This window comes from Oncorhynchus gorbuscha, unplaced genomic scaffold (genome assembly GCF_021184085.1).
Source record: "Oncorhynchus gorbuscha isolate QuinsamMale2020 ecotype Even-year unplaced genomic scaffold, OgorEven_v1.0 Un_scaffold_1752, whole genome shotgun sequence".
Taxonomy (NCBI): Eukaryota; Metazoa; Chordata; class Actinopteri; order Salmoniformes; family Salmonidae; genus Oncorhynchus; species Oncorhynchus gorbuscha.
Genome location: NW_025746440.1, coordinates 100,113 through 113,920, shown reverse-complemented (window position 1 = coordinate 113,920; position 13,808 = coordinate 100,113). Strand labels below are relative to the sequence as shown.

At 51.6% G+C, this 13,808-nt stretch overlaps 1 pseudogene; it reads left to right on the top strand.

Annotated features, from left to right (window-relative positions):
- The first annotated feature begins 2,625 nt into the window (after positions 1–2,625).
- LOC124024160 lies at positions 2,626–5,015 on the top strand (annotated as a pseudogene).
- The last annotated feature ends 8,793 nt before the right edge of the window (positions 5,016–13,808 follow it).

Below are 13,808 nucleotides of genomic sequence, written 5' to 3'. Positions count from 1 at the left end.
GGGTAGGGGTTAGTGGGTAGGGGTAGGGGTTAGGGGTTAGGGGTAGGAGGTTGGTGGGTAGGGGTAGGGGTTAGGGGGTAGGGGTTGAGGGGTAGGGGTTAGGGGGTAGGGAGGTTAGGGGTAGGGTTAGGGGTTAGGGGGAGTTGAGTGGGTAGGGGTAGGGGTTAGTGGGTAGGGTAGGGGTTAGGGGTAGGGGTTAGGGTAGGGGGGTTAGGGGTTAGGGGGTAGGGGGTTAGTGGGTAGGGGGTTAGGGGGTAGGGGAGTGAGGGTTAGGGGTTGGGGGAGTAGCGGATAGGGGTAGGGAGAGTGTGTTTCACTGGGAGTCTGTACAATGGGAACACCGGGACTACTGTTCCCTATATAGGCAAGACTGGGGTTAGGGGTAGGATTTAAGGGGTAGGGGTGGAGGTTAGGTGGTAGGGGGTTAGGGGATAGGGGTTAGGGGTGGGGGTAGGGGGTAGGGGTAGGGGTTTGGGGGTAGGGGTTAGGGGTAGGGGGTAGGGTTAGTGTATAATGGTTAGGGGCAGTGGTTAGGGTTTAGGGCAGGGTTTGGTTTAATGTCAATGTTATGGCGGGTAGAGGAGAAGGGATAGGGGCTGTTATGATTGGTGTGTATGGAGGCACTAGGGTTGGGGTATTAGGGAGGTAGGGGCTGGGATATTAGGGAGTTAGGGCTGGGGGTATTAGGGTAGGGGCTGAGGTATTAGGGAGGTGAGGGGCTGGGGTATTAGGGAGGTAGGGGCTGGGGTATTAGGGAGGTAGGGACTGGGGTATTAGGGAGCTAGGGGCTGGGGTATTAGGGAGTAGGGCTGGTATTAGGGAGGTAGGGGCTGGGGTATTAGGGAGGTGAGGGGCTGGGGTATTAGGGAGGTGAGGGGCTGGGTATTAGGGAGGTAGGGGCTGGGGTATTAGGGAGGTAGGGGGCTGGGGTATTAGGGAGGTAGGGGCTGGGGTATTAGGGAGGTAGGGACTGGGGTATTAGGGAGGTAGGGACTGGGGTATTAGGAGCTAGGGGCTGGGGTATTAGGGAGGTGAGGGGCTGTGGTATTAGGAGGTAGGGGCTGGTGTATTAGGGTAGGGGCTGGTATTAGGTAGGGGCTGGGGTATTAGGGAGGTAGGGGCTGGGGTATTAGGGAGGTAGGGGCTGTGGAATTAGGGTAGGGGCTGTGGTATTAGGGTAGGGGCTGGGGTATTAGGGAGGTAGGGGCTGGGTATTAGGGAGGTAGGGCTGGGGTATTAGGGAGGTGAGGGGCTGGGGTATTAGGGAGGTAGGGGCTGGGGTATTAGGGGGTAGGGCTGTGGTGATAGGGTAGGGGCTGGGGTATTAGGGAGGTAGGGGCTGGGGTATTAGGGAGGTAGGGGCTTAGGGTATTAGGGAGGTAAGGCTGTGGTATTAGGGAGGTGAGGGCTGGGGTATTAGCGAGGTGAGGGGCTGGGGTATTAAAGGAGGTAGGGGCTGGGGCATTAGGAGGTAGGGGCTGGGGTATTAGGGAGGTAGGGGCTGGGGTATTAGGGAGGTAGGGGCTGTGGTATTAGGGTAGGGGCTGGTAGGGGGTAGGGGCTGGGGTATTAGGGGAGCCAGGGCTGGGCTATTAGGGAGGTAGGGGCTGGGGTATTAGGAAGGTAGGGGGGGGCTGGAGGTATTAGGGATTAGGGTTGTAGGGGCTGGGGTATTAGGAAGGTGAGGGGCTGGGGTATTAGGGAGGTGAGGGCTGGGCTATTAGGGAGGTGAGGGGATGGGGAGAGGGAGGTGAGGGGCTGGGGGTATTAGGGAGGTGAGGGGCTGGGGTATTAGGGAGGTGAGGGGCTGGGCTATTAGGGAGGTGAGGGGCTGGGCTGTTCAGGGAGTGAGGGCTGGGGTATTAGGGAGGTGAGGGGCTGGGCTATTAGGGAGGTGAGGGGATGGGGAGAGGGACAGACACAATCCGTCTCCCTCCGCTGCACCTTTCTGGGTAGTAATATCATTTCAATACGGTCAGAATACTATCTAAGTAATTATGTTAAATGTTCAGAGAAATGAATGAGATGGTTTCTCAGATGCTGAGTCAGTCGAATCCTAATGTGATCCTGATGAATTATCCTTTACTGGGAAGGAGAATACATGGGTCATAGTTACCAGAAGACAGACTTTTAGAGAACAGTCAAACTTCAAATGATGATCCCTAGATGATAATCTGTGTCTCTGTCTCTCTCTCTCTCTGTCTCTGTCTCTCTCTCTCTCTCTCTCTCTCTCTCTCTCTCTCTCTCTCTCTCTCTCTCTCTCTCTCTCTCTCTCTCTCTCTCTCTGTCTCTCTCTCTCTGTCTCTCTCTCTCTGTCTCTCTCTCTCTGTCTCTGTGTCTCTGTCTCTCTGTCTCTGTGTCTCTGTCTCTCTCTCTCTGTCTCTGTCTCTGTCCTCTCTGTCTCTGTCTGTCTCTGTCTCTCTCTCTCTCCCTTTCCTCCACGTCTCTGTCTCTGTCTCTGTCTCTGGTGCTCTTAATTTCTGTCTCTCCTGTCACTCTCCTCTCTCTGTGTCTCTCTGTCTCTGTCTGTCTCTCTCTCCTCTCTCTCCTCCACGTTCCTCCTCTGCTCTTAATTTCTGTCCTCCATCTCCTCCTCGCCCTCTCTCTCTCTCTCTCTCTCTGTAGGGGATTTGGAGTTGTATCCACGGCGTCCACATCGACATGAAAAAGAAGTCCGAGCTGGATTTTAGCCCTCAGGCTAACATGTTGAAGCTCATCAAGTCAGCCAAACAGATGACCAACATGTCCAACCTGTCTGCGTCCAGGATTAATTCCCCCAAGCGTGCGGCTGAGTTCATGCACTCGGCGGGGCCCATGATCATGGATATGATGGCTGAGAAAGGTTTTTCTCTCTCAATTTGATTTTTTTGATTCAAACACATTACAACCACACATCGTGGATATAAATGCATTTCAAATCATTAAAAAACATTTTTATTTGATTTATTTAACCTTTATTTAACTTGGCAAGTCAGTTATTTTAAATATATATTTTATTTTAAGGTAACTTCATCTACGCCGACAATCGAAGCTACGCCCCTAAAGAGGTGATCTACGGCGATACGGGCGACCTCCAGGCGTACCTGGCCAACCGACACAAAGACCACCTGAATAACTACATCTTCCAAGGCGGACAGCACCCTCTGACCCTCAACGAGTCAAGCCCAAACTCCGTGGAAGTGGCGGTGGCTGGACGCCGCCCAGACCAACGCCAAACCCAGAGGCCTGTGGAAGAAGTCCGTGGACACAATGCGGCATGGTCCAGGTGTCCCGGGCCCAGACATGCTGTCCCCGACCCCGCATCTCCATGAAGGCAGCGATACCTTCCGGAGAAAGCAGCTCACTCAGACATCTCTGACTGCTCAGCCGAGGAGGAGGCGGTTCGTACCAGGACCCAGAAAACAACAAGCACCTGAAGAACAAGGACGGATTAAAAAAGACAGGTGACGTCGAAATACCCCGAGGGACTGCAGCGAAGTAGGCTGTCCTACTTAAAGACTAAGCAGGGCAGCGGAGGGGGGTGGAGGAGTGGGAGGACAGGGACAAGGACAGATCTACACCATAGACTCAGAACTCAATCTCAACTCTGATCCTTTACACTACCGCGAGAGTCGAGGCCTGGCCGCCGGCGACCTGGACTACCCAGAGATCTACTCTGACCACAACGGCAACTACAGGAAGTGTCAGGATCAGCCAATCATCCACCTCAACTCGTCCCCGCTGCACCACGCCGACGTCGACCTGCTCCCGGACTCGACTTACTCTAAACACTACGGCGTGAAGGATAAGAGCTCGTCCCTGTCGCCCCACGAGACCAACGACCGTTCCAAACAAACCCATTGCCGCTCGTGTCTGTCCAAGTTCCCTGCCAGTAGCAGCTACACCCCGGGTCACTACACGCCCACAAACACCGCTTCTGTCGCCGCCGCTGCAGCCGCCGCCGCCGCCCGCTCGCCCTACAACCGCTGCGAACGTGCCTCCCACACTGCTAACCTCTACGACATCAGCGAAGACCAGCTGCTCCAGGACGCCCTGCTGACCGACCAGGGAATGCATCAACATCAGGGCGAGATGTTCGGCCACTACTGGCCTCAGACGGACGGTCCGCACGTCCAGAAGAGAAACAGCTGCGTATGTCCCGCCAACACTCGTTCGACAACATCATGCTGGAGAAGCCTAAAGAAATAGATCTGGGCGTCCGGCTCGCTCCGTCAGCCTCAAAGAGAAAGACCGCTGCTTCCTGGACGATTCTCCCTACGCCAACCTTTTCAGCGTCCGCCAGGCCGACAAGCTTTTTGGGCTCCAGGTCGATGCTGTTCAACCTGGAGGAGAAACAAACGGAGCAAGTCACTGTACCCCGAACATGGCTCTGACAACCCCTTCATGGCGTCTTCGCTGAGGGACGACGCGCGCCTCGTCCACGGACGCAGCTCCTCCGACATTTACAAACAGCTGGGAGGAGGAGGGCTCAAAACATCGCAAACGCAAGCGAAAACAATCTGAGATCCTCGGTCAAATCCGCCGCTTCCTACTGCTCCCGGGACGGAGGACGGATACCAGCCAATGACATGTACATTACAGAGCATGTGATGCCTTATGTAGCCAATAAAGACGAGTTCTTACTCAGCCGCACCGGCGAGGTACTAAACTCAGCCCAGTTCAGCAATAGACGGGTTTATAAGAAGATACCCAGTCTGGAGTCAGACGTTTAATTCACTTACTGATTATAATTATTCGTAGGTTATTACGAAGTCTTTCTGCTGTGTTTTATTATAGTTTATAACTATCTACTATCCACTTAGGATGCCATAGACACACCTATTATTCTTCTTCTGCTACTACAGCTACTACTACTCACATGTTAAGCCAGATATACGTACCAGGGGAGTTGAAGCTCTCTCTCCCTCTCTGCTGATCTCTCTGTTTCTTCCAGGGGAGTTGAAGCTCTCTCTCTACTAATCTCTATGTTCCTTCCAGGGGAGTTGTAGACCTCTCTCTCTCTCTACGGATCTCTCTGTTCCTTCCAGAGTTGTAGTGAGTTTGGCCCGTCATATGATTCATGGACAGACAGACAGACAGACAGACAGACAGACAGACAGACAGACAGACAGACAGACAGACAGACAGACAGACAGACAGACAGACAGACAGACAGACAGACAGACAGACAGACAGACAGACAGACAGACAGACAGACAGACAGACAGACAGACAGACAGACAGTAGGGAGGAGGAATCAGGAGAGAGAGATAGAGAGGAGGAGGAATCAGGAGAGAGATAGAGATGGAGAGGAGGAGGAATCAGGAGAGAGGGGGAATCAGGAGAGAGAGGAGGGATTCAGGAGAGAAGAGAGAGGGAGGAGGATCAGGAATCAGGAGAGAGGGAGAGGAGGAGGAATCAGGAGAGAGAGGATAGAGGGAGGAGGAATCAGGAGAGAGAGAGAGAGGAGGAGGAATCAGGAGAGAGAGAGAGGAGGAGGAATCAGGAGAGAGAGATACAGAGGAGGAGGAATCAGGAGAGAGAGAGATAGAGGAGGAGGAGGAATCAGGAGAGAGAGAGAGAGGAGGGAGGAATCAGGAGAGAGATAGAGAGGAGGAGGAATCAGGAGAGAGATAGAGAGGAGGAGGAATCAGGAGAGAGAGATAGAGAGGAGGAGGAATCAGGAGAGAGAGATAGAGAGGAGGGGGAATCAGGAGAGAGATAGAGAGGAGGAGGAATCAGGAGAGAGATAGAGAGGAGGAGGAATCAGGAGAGAGAGATAGAGAGGAGGGGGAATCAGGAGAGAGATAGAGGAGGAATCAGGAGAGAGAATAGAGAGGAGGGGGAATCAGGAGAGATAGAGAGGAGGAGGAATCAGGAGAGAGAGATAGAGAGGAGGAGGAATCAGGAGAGAGAGAGAGGAGAGGGAGAGAGAGAGATAGAGAGGGAGGAGGAATCAGGAGAGAGAGATAGAGAGGAGGGGAATCAGGAGAGAGAGATAGAATGGAGGAAGAATCAGGAAGAGAGAGAGAGAGAGGAGGGGAATCAGGAGAGAGATAGAGAGGAGGAGGAATCAGGAGAGAGAGAGAGAGGAGAGAGGAGGAGGGGGAATCAGGAGAGAGATAGAGAGGAGGGGGAATCAGGAGAGAGATAGAGAGGAGGGAATCAGGAGAGAGAGATAGAGAGGAGGAGGAATCAGGGAGAGAGAGATAGAGAGGAGGAGGAATCAGGAGAGAGAGAGATAGAGAGGAGGGGGAATCAGGAGAGAGAGAGATAGAGAGGAGGAGGAATCAGGAGAGAGAGAGAGAGGAGGGGAATCAGGAGAGAGATAGAGAGGGGGGAATCAGGAGAGAGATAGAGAGGAGGAGGAATCAGGAGAGAGATAGAGGGAGGAGGAATCAGGAGAGAGAGATAGAGAGGAGGAGGAATCAGGAGAGAGAGAGAGGAGGGGGAATCAGAGAGGAGGGGGGGGGAATCAGGAGAGAGAGACATAGAGAGGAGGGGGAATCAGGAGAGAGATGGAGAGGAGGAGGAATCAGGAGAGAGATAGAGGGAGGGGGAATCAGGAGAGAGATGGAGAGGAGGAGGAATCAGGAGAGAGAGAGAGAGGAGGGGAATCAGGAGAGAGATGGAGGGAGGAGGAATCAGGAGAGAGATAGAGAGGAGGAGGAATCAGGAGAGAGATAGAGAGGAGGGGGAATCAGGAGAGAGATAGAGAGGAGGAGGAATCAGGAGAGAGATAGAGAGGAGGAGGAATCAGGAGAGAGAGAGAGAGAGAGGAGGGGAATCAGGAGAGAGAGAGATAGAGAGGAGGAGGAATCAGGAGAGAGAGAGAGAGGAGGAGGAATCAGGAGAGAGAGAGAGGAATCAGAGAGAGAGGAGAGAAGGAATCAGGAGAGAGATAGAGAGGAGGGGGAATCAGGAGAGAGAGATAGAGAGGAGGGGGGAGGAATCAGGAGAGAGAGAGAGGGAGGAGAATCAGGAGAGAGATAGAGAGGAGGGGGAATCAGGAGAGAGATGAGAGAGGAGGGGGAATCAGGAGAGAGAGAGAGAGGAGGAGGGAATCAGGAGAGAGAGAGAGAGGAGGAGGAATCAGGAGAGAGAGAGAGAGGAGGAGGAATCAGGAGAGAGAGAGGGAGGAGGAATCAGGAGAGAGAGAGAGAGGAGGAGGAATCAGGAGAGATAGAGAGAGGAGGAGGAATCAGGAGAGAGATAGACAGGAGAGGAGGAGGAATCAGGAGAGAGATAGAGAGGAGGAGGAATCAGGAGAGAGAGATAGAGAGGAGGAGGAATCAGGAGAGAGATAGAGAGGAGGAGGAATCAGGAGAGAGATAGAGAGGAGGAGGAATCAGGAGAGAGATAGAGAGGAGGAGGAATCAGGAGAGAGAGATAGAGAGGAGGGAGGAGGAATCAGGAGAGAGAGAGATAGAGAGGAGGAGGAATAGAGAGGGAGGAGGAATCAGGAGAGAGAGAGAGAGAGGAGGAGAATCAGGGAGAGAGACAGAGAGAGGAGGAGGAGGAATCAGGAGAGAGAGAGAGAGGAGGAGGAATCAGGAGGAGAGAGAGAGAGAGAGGAGGAGGAATCAGGAGAGAGATAGAGAGGAGGGGGAATCAGGAGAGAGAGAGAGAGGAGGAGGAATCAGGAGAGAGAGAGAGAGGAGGAGGAATCAGGATGTGGACAGTTGGTAGGGAGGAGAGGGGGGGATCTGGAATTGGATCCTCCCCCTCCCTCCCTCAATCCTCCCTCCTCCTCCCCTCTGTTCCCCCTGTTAGTCAGTCTAGCTAGTCTACAGCTCTGGGACTTGATAAACAGAGAGAGGACAGAATCAGACAGACAGACCTACAGACAGAATCAGGAGAGACAGACAGAGAGGAGGGAAGCCAGGAGTTTAGAGAACCCAGAGAGGAGAATCAGAGAGAGAGACAGGAGGGGGACAGACAGAGAGGAGGAGAGGAGCAGAATCAGGAGAGAGAGAGGAATAGAGAGGAGGAGGAATCAGGAGAGAGAGAGATAGAGAGGAGGAGGATTCAGGAGAGAGAGATAGAGAGGAGGGGAATCAGGAGAGAGAGATAGAGAGGAGGAGGAATCAGGAGAGAGAGATCAGAGAGGATAGGAGGAGGATCAGGAGAGAGAGAGAGAGGAGGAGGAATCAGGAGAGAGAGAGATAGAGAGGAGGAGGAATCAGGAGAGAGATAGAGAGAGGAGGAGGAATCAGGAGAGAGAGAGAGAGGAGGGGGGGAATCAGGAGAGGATAGAGAGGAGGAGGAATCAGAGAGAGAGAGATAGAGAGGAGGGGGAATCAGGAGAGAGAGAGAGAGGATGAGGACAGTTGGTAGGGAGGAGGGAGAGCTTGGATCTGGAATTGGCTTCTCCTCCCCCTCCTCCTCCTCCTCCCTCCTCCTCCCTCTGTTCCCCTGTTAGTCAGTCTAGCTAGTCTACAGCTCTGTGACTTGATAAACAGAAGGACAGACAGACAGACAGACCTACAGACAGACGCGGAGACAGACAGACAGAGAGTAGCCGTAGTTTAGCCCAACCCAGGGAGAGAGAAGACAGAGAGGGGGACAGACAGACCTAACGAGAGAAGGAGAGGAGGTAGAGAGGAGAGAGGAGAGGAGAGAGAGAGGAGAGAGAGGGAGAGGAGAGGAGAGGAGACAGAGGAGAGAGACAGAGGAGCCGTAGAGAGGAGAGAGGGGGGAGAGGGAGAGAGAGGAGAGAGGAGAGGAGAGAGGAGAGGAGGGGAGAGGACAGGGGAGACAGACAGCCTGACAGATGGTTGGTGTTTGATGACCACTAGGCCTCTTATCATGACAAATATGGCCACCAGCATATCTGGCAGGGAGAGAGAAGAGGAAGAGGAGAGAGAGTGAGAGAGAGTGAGAGAGAGAGAGAGAGAGAGAGAGAGAGACAGAGAGAGAGAGAGAGAGAGAGACGAGAGAGAGACAAGAGAGAGAGAAAGAAAGAGAGAGAGAGACAAGGTAGAGAGACAAGAGAGAGAGAGAGAGAGAGACAAGGTAGAGAGACAAAGAGAGAGAGAGAGAGAGAGCAGAGAGAGACAAAGAGAGAGAGAGAGAGAGAGAGAGAGAGAGAGAGAGAGAGAAGGTAGAGAGAGACAAGGTAGAGAGAGAGACAGAGAGTAGAGAGACAAGGGAGAGACAGAGAGAGAGAGACAGAGAGAGAGAGACAGGTAGAGAGAGAGACAGAGAGAGACAAGAGAGAGAGAGAGAGACAAGAGAGAGAGAGAGAGAAGAGAGAGAGACAAGGTAGAGAGACAAGAGAAGAGAGAGACAAGGTAGAGAGAGAGAGAGAGAGAGAGAGAGGAGAGAGAGAGAGAGAGAGGTTCGAGAGAGAGAGAGGACAGAGAGACAAGGCTGAGATAGAGACTAGGTAGAGAGACAAGGTAGAGAGAGAGAGGAGAGAGAGGTTTAGAGAGAGAGCTGAGAGAGAGAGAGAGAGTGAGAGCTGAGAGAGAGAGACAGAGAAAGACAGAGAGAGACAAAGACAGAGAGAGACAGACAGCAAGGTAGAGAGACAAGAGAGAGAGGCAAGGTAGAGAGGAGCTTACAACAGAGAGCAGGAAGAAGTCGGTCCTGGTTTGACAGGTCTCGGGAAGATTGATGGCTGGATAGATCTAGTTTAGTGATGGCTGGATAGATCTAGTTTAGTGATGGCTGGAGAGCTAGAGTGAGGGCTGTGTAGAGCTAGCTTAGTGAGGGCTGTGTAGAGCTAGCTTAGTGAGGGCTGGGTAGATCTAGCTTAGTGAGGGCTGGGTAGAGCTGCTTAGTGAGGGCTGGGTAGAGCTAGCTTAGTGAGGGCTGTGTAGCTGCTTAGTGAGGGCTGTGTAGAGCTAGCTTAGTGAGGGCTGTGTAGGCTAGCTTAGTGAGGGCTGTGTAGAGCTAGCTTAGTGAGGGCTGGGTAGAGCTAGCTTAGTGAGGGCTGGGTAGAGCTAGCTAAGTGAGGGCTAAGTGAGGGCTGGGTTGAGCTTGCTGAGGGGTACGCTTGGTCAGAAATGGGCTGTGGGATTTGTAGTTTATACACTTTGGGAGTTGTAGTTTATAAAAACGTGTGTTTACAGGTGAACGGAAAACCTGCCGGTGAGGGATTCTGGGTATTTTTGATTAGTGACTGCACATAGAAAATATAGCAACCTTGCTTTTTTAAAATTTTATTTTAAAAATTCTCTTTAAAACTAAATTTAGTTTTAACGTAATAATAACCCCTTATTTCAGATCTTTTATCCTCCTTACATCTTTCGAAGTTATAATGTTTTAAATATTCACTCAGCTTAATTATTTAGCATGTGTTATATTCAGGGTGTGGTTGGCACCACTTTGTTCAACTCTAAATGAATGCTGGTCTCGCTGACTATCAACGGAGGAGAGGGGATTAACCAATCAGCAATCAGAGGAGAAAATAACCCTGAGTTTTAGTAACAGTTTTGGATTCTGCTACTTCTTCTTCTTCCTCAAACAAAAAGAGGAGGAGGAGGGGGGGTGGCCAGAGAGGAGGGGGTGTGGCCAGAGAGGAGGGGGTGGCCAGAGAGGGAGGGGGTGGCCAGAGAGGAGGGGGGGTGGCCAGAGAGCGAAGAGACCAAACCCCCCCGGACTGCGTGCCGAACGTTCCACCTTCTCACGCCGCCGAACGCTCCGAACGATCTCTTCTCAACTCGCCACTGGACAGAGCTGGCGTGTTTTTTTGTTGTCTTTCTATCCCCTTGGAAACAGGGTACTTCCGAATCTCCACGGCAACACGTTGTGTTGCTATCGGACTATGACGACAATTTTTTTTTTTTGTAAATCGAAAACTGTTTGTGTGTCAGGCGGTCAGTCCTCTTAAAGTCTGTCTCTGTCTGGCGGTCAGTCCTCTTAAAGTCTGTCTCTGTCTGGCGGTCAGGCCTCTTAAAGTCTGTCTCCGTCTGGCGGTCAGGCCTCTTAAAGTCTGTCTCCGTCTTGTCTCCTCCACCCCCAACCTCGGGACTGAGGACTGCTGGAGGAAACCTCGGGGTGTGTGTGTGTGTGTGTGTGTGTGTGTGTGTGTGTGTGTGTGTGTGTGTGTGTGTGTGTGTGTGTGTGTGTGTGTGTGTGTGTGTGTGTGTGTGTGTGTGTGTGTGTGTGTGTGTGTGTGTGTGAGAGGATATGTCTCTATTGTCTTCATCATCTGTCTGTCTGGTAAACAGCATGATAAAACCTTGATGCTTGAATTGTTTTTTTTTACTTTGGTGTTTTACAACCTTAAACCACCGCCGCTTATAAACACACACACACACACACACACACACACACACACACACACACACACACACACACACACACACACACACACACACACACACACACACACACACACACACACACACACACACACACACACACGTATGTAGCATCGTACTGTACAAAACTACATCAAACCCTCTCAGCAACTCATGTGACTCTTTTTTTGATTGGTTGATTAATTATATCGAATCAAAAAATACCTCAGGATGGTTTTGTGTGTTTTCAACGTGTAGCGACGCGATACAACAACACACACGCTAAATCACCACACCCCCTCCCCTCCCCCCCAGAGATATAGAAGCTGCTACGTCTCATAGAGGGACCATCCATTCAGCTGGAGTCTCTACACCCCCTCCCCCTCAGAGATATAGAAGCTGCTACGTCTCATAGAGGGACCATCCATTCGGCTGGAGTCTCTACACCCCCTCCCCCTCAGAGATATAGAAGCTGCTACGTCTCATAGAGGGACCATCCATTCGGCTGGAGTCTCTACACCCCCTCCCCCTCAGAGATATAGAAGCTGCTACGTCTCATAGAGGGACCATCCATTCAGCTGGAGTCTCTACACCCCCCCCCTCAGAGATATAGAAGCTGCTACGTCTCATAGAGGGCCATCCATTCAGCTGGAGTCTCTACACCCCCCCCTCAGAGATATAGAAGCTGCTACGTCTCGTAGGGGACCATCCATTCAGCTGGAGTCTCTACACCCCCCTCCCCCTCAGAGATATAGAAGCTGCTACGTCTCGTAGAGGACCATCCATTCAGCTGGAGTCTCTACACCCCCCCCTCAGAGATATAGAAGCTGCTACATCATTCAGCTGGAGTCTCTACACCCCCCCTCAGAGGTATAGAAGCTGCTACGTCTCGTAGAGGACCATCCATTCAGCTGGAGAAGCTGCTACGCTCGTAGAGGACCATCCATTCAGCCCCCTCAGAGGTATAGATGCTGCTACATCATTCAGCTGGTTTCTCCTTCTTCTTCACATGTTTACTTGTCCAAGTTCTTCCAGATTCTCTGCCACTGTTACAAGGAGAGAGAGAGGAAGAGGAGGGAACGAGAGAGAGGAAGAGGGGGATGGGAGAGGGAAGAAGAGGGGGACGAGAGAGAGGAAGAGGGGATAGAGAGGGACGGAGAGGGGGAACGAGAGAGAGGAAGAGGAGGGATGAGTGGATGGGTTGTGAGTTGTAGTAAGGAGGAGGATGAAGGAGAGAGAGGAAGAGGTGGGATGATGTCAAGGCGAGGCAGAGCACACTTCTCTAAACGGTACACATCACTGATACCGATGATGATGGTGATGTCGGTCAGTCAGTCGTCATTGAAGCGTTTCGAACAGCTTTCACGGAACTCGTTGAATCGCTCTCTCTGGTGAAACACTGCAGTATAGCCTCCTCATCTCCCATCTCTCTGTCTCTCTCTCTCTCTCTCACTCTCTCTCTCTCTCCCTCTCTCTCTCCCTCTCTCTCCCCCCCTCCCTCTCTATCTCTCTCTCTGTCTCTCTCTCTCTCTCTCTCTCTCTCTCTCTCTCTCTCTCTCTCTCTCTCTGTCTCTCTCTCTCTCTCTCTCTCTCTCTCTCTCTCTCTCTCTCTCTCTCTCTCTCTCTCTCTCTCTCTCTCTCTCTCTCTCTCTCTCTCTCTCTCTCTCTCTCTCTCTCTCTCTCTCTCTCTCTCTCTCTCTCTCTCTCTCTCTCTCTCTCTCTCTCTCTCTCTCTCTCTCTCTCTCTCTCTCTGTCTCTCTCTCTCTCTCTCTCTCTCTCTCTCTCTCTCTGTCTCTCTCTCTCTGTCTCTCTCTCTCTCTCTCTCTCTCTCTCTCTCTCTCTCTGTCTCTCTCTCTCTGTCTCTCTCTCTGTCTCTCTCTCTCTCTCTCTCTCTCTGTCTCTCTCTCTCTCTCTCTCTCTCTCTCTCTCTCTCTCTCTCTCTCTCTCTCTCTCTCTCTCTCTCTCTCTCTCTCTCTCTCTCTGTCTCTCTCTGTCTCTGTAGTAGTGGCTGCAGATCACACACAACACTGTCATATCACTGTAATGACTCCAGACTCCATACAGTCTCCCCTTTTCACCTGTCGGTCTCTCTTTCTCTCCTCTCGCCCTGGGGATAGTCTCTTCAGTTTACCCACCGTTGACCAGCCCCCTTCCCCACTCCTCTTCCTCCTCCTCCTCCACCTCCTCCTCCTTCTCTCTTCCTCCTCCTCAGTCATCTGTTTTTCTTATCCTACTCTACATTATATTATTGTTCATCATATGTATCCTTAAAACACTTCAATGTCTATCTTCCTCTTCTATGCTGCCTGAATGGGGCTGACAGGTTGGCATTATGCACATGTAAAAATATCAAGCTCTCTCCAAAACACTTTAATAGCGTTTTAATGAACTCATAAGAGAGAAAAAAACATGTATTCTTATTTATTAGTAATTTTGGGGGTGGTGGGGGGGGAAGGGGGAGCTTCTCGTTTTATCTAAAATTATATTATACTTTTTTTTTTTTCATAGAAACTGTTATTTTTAATTTTGTTGCTGTCTTTTGTCTTATTGTGATGGAAAAAACCATCTCCTGCTCTTTTA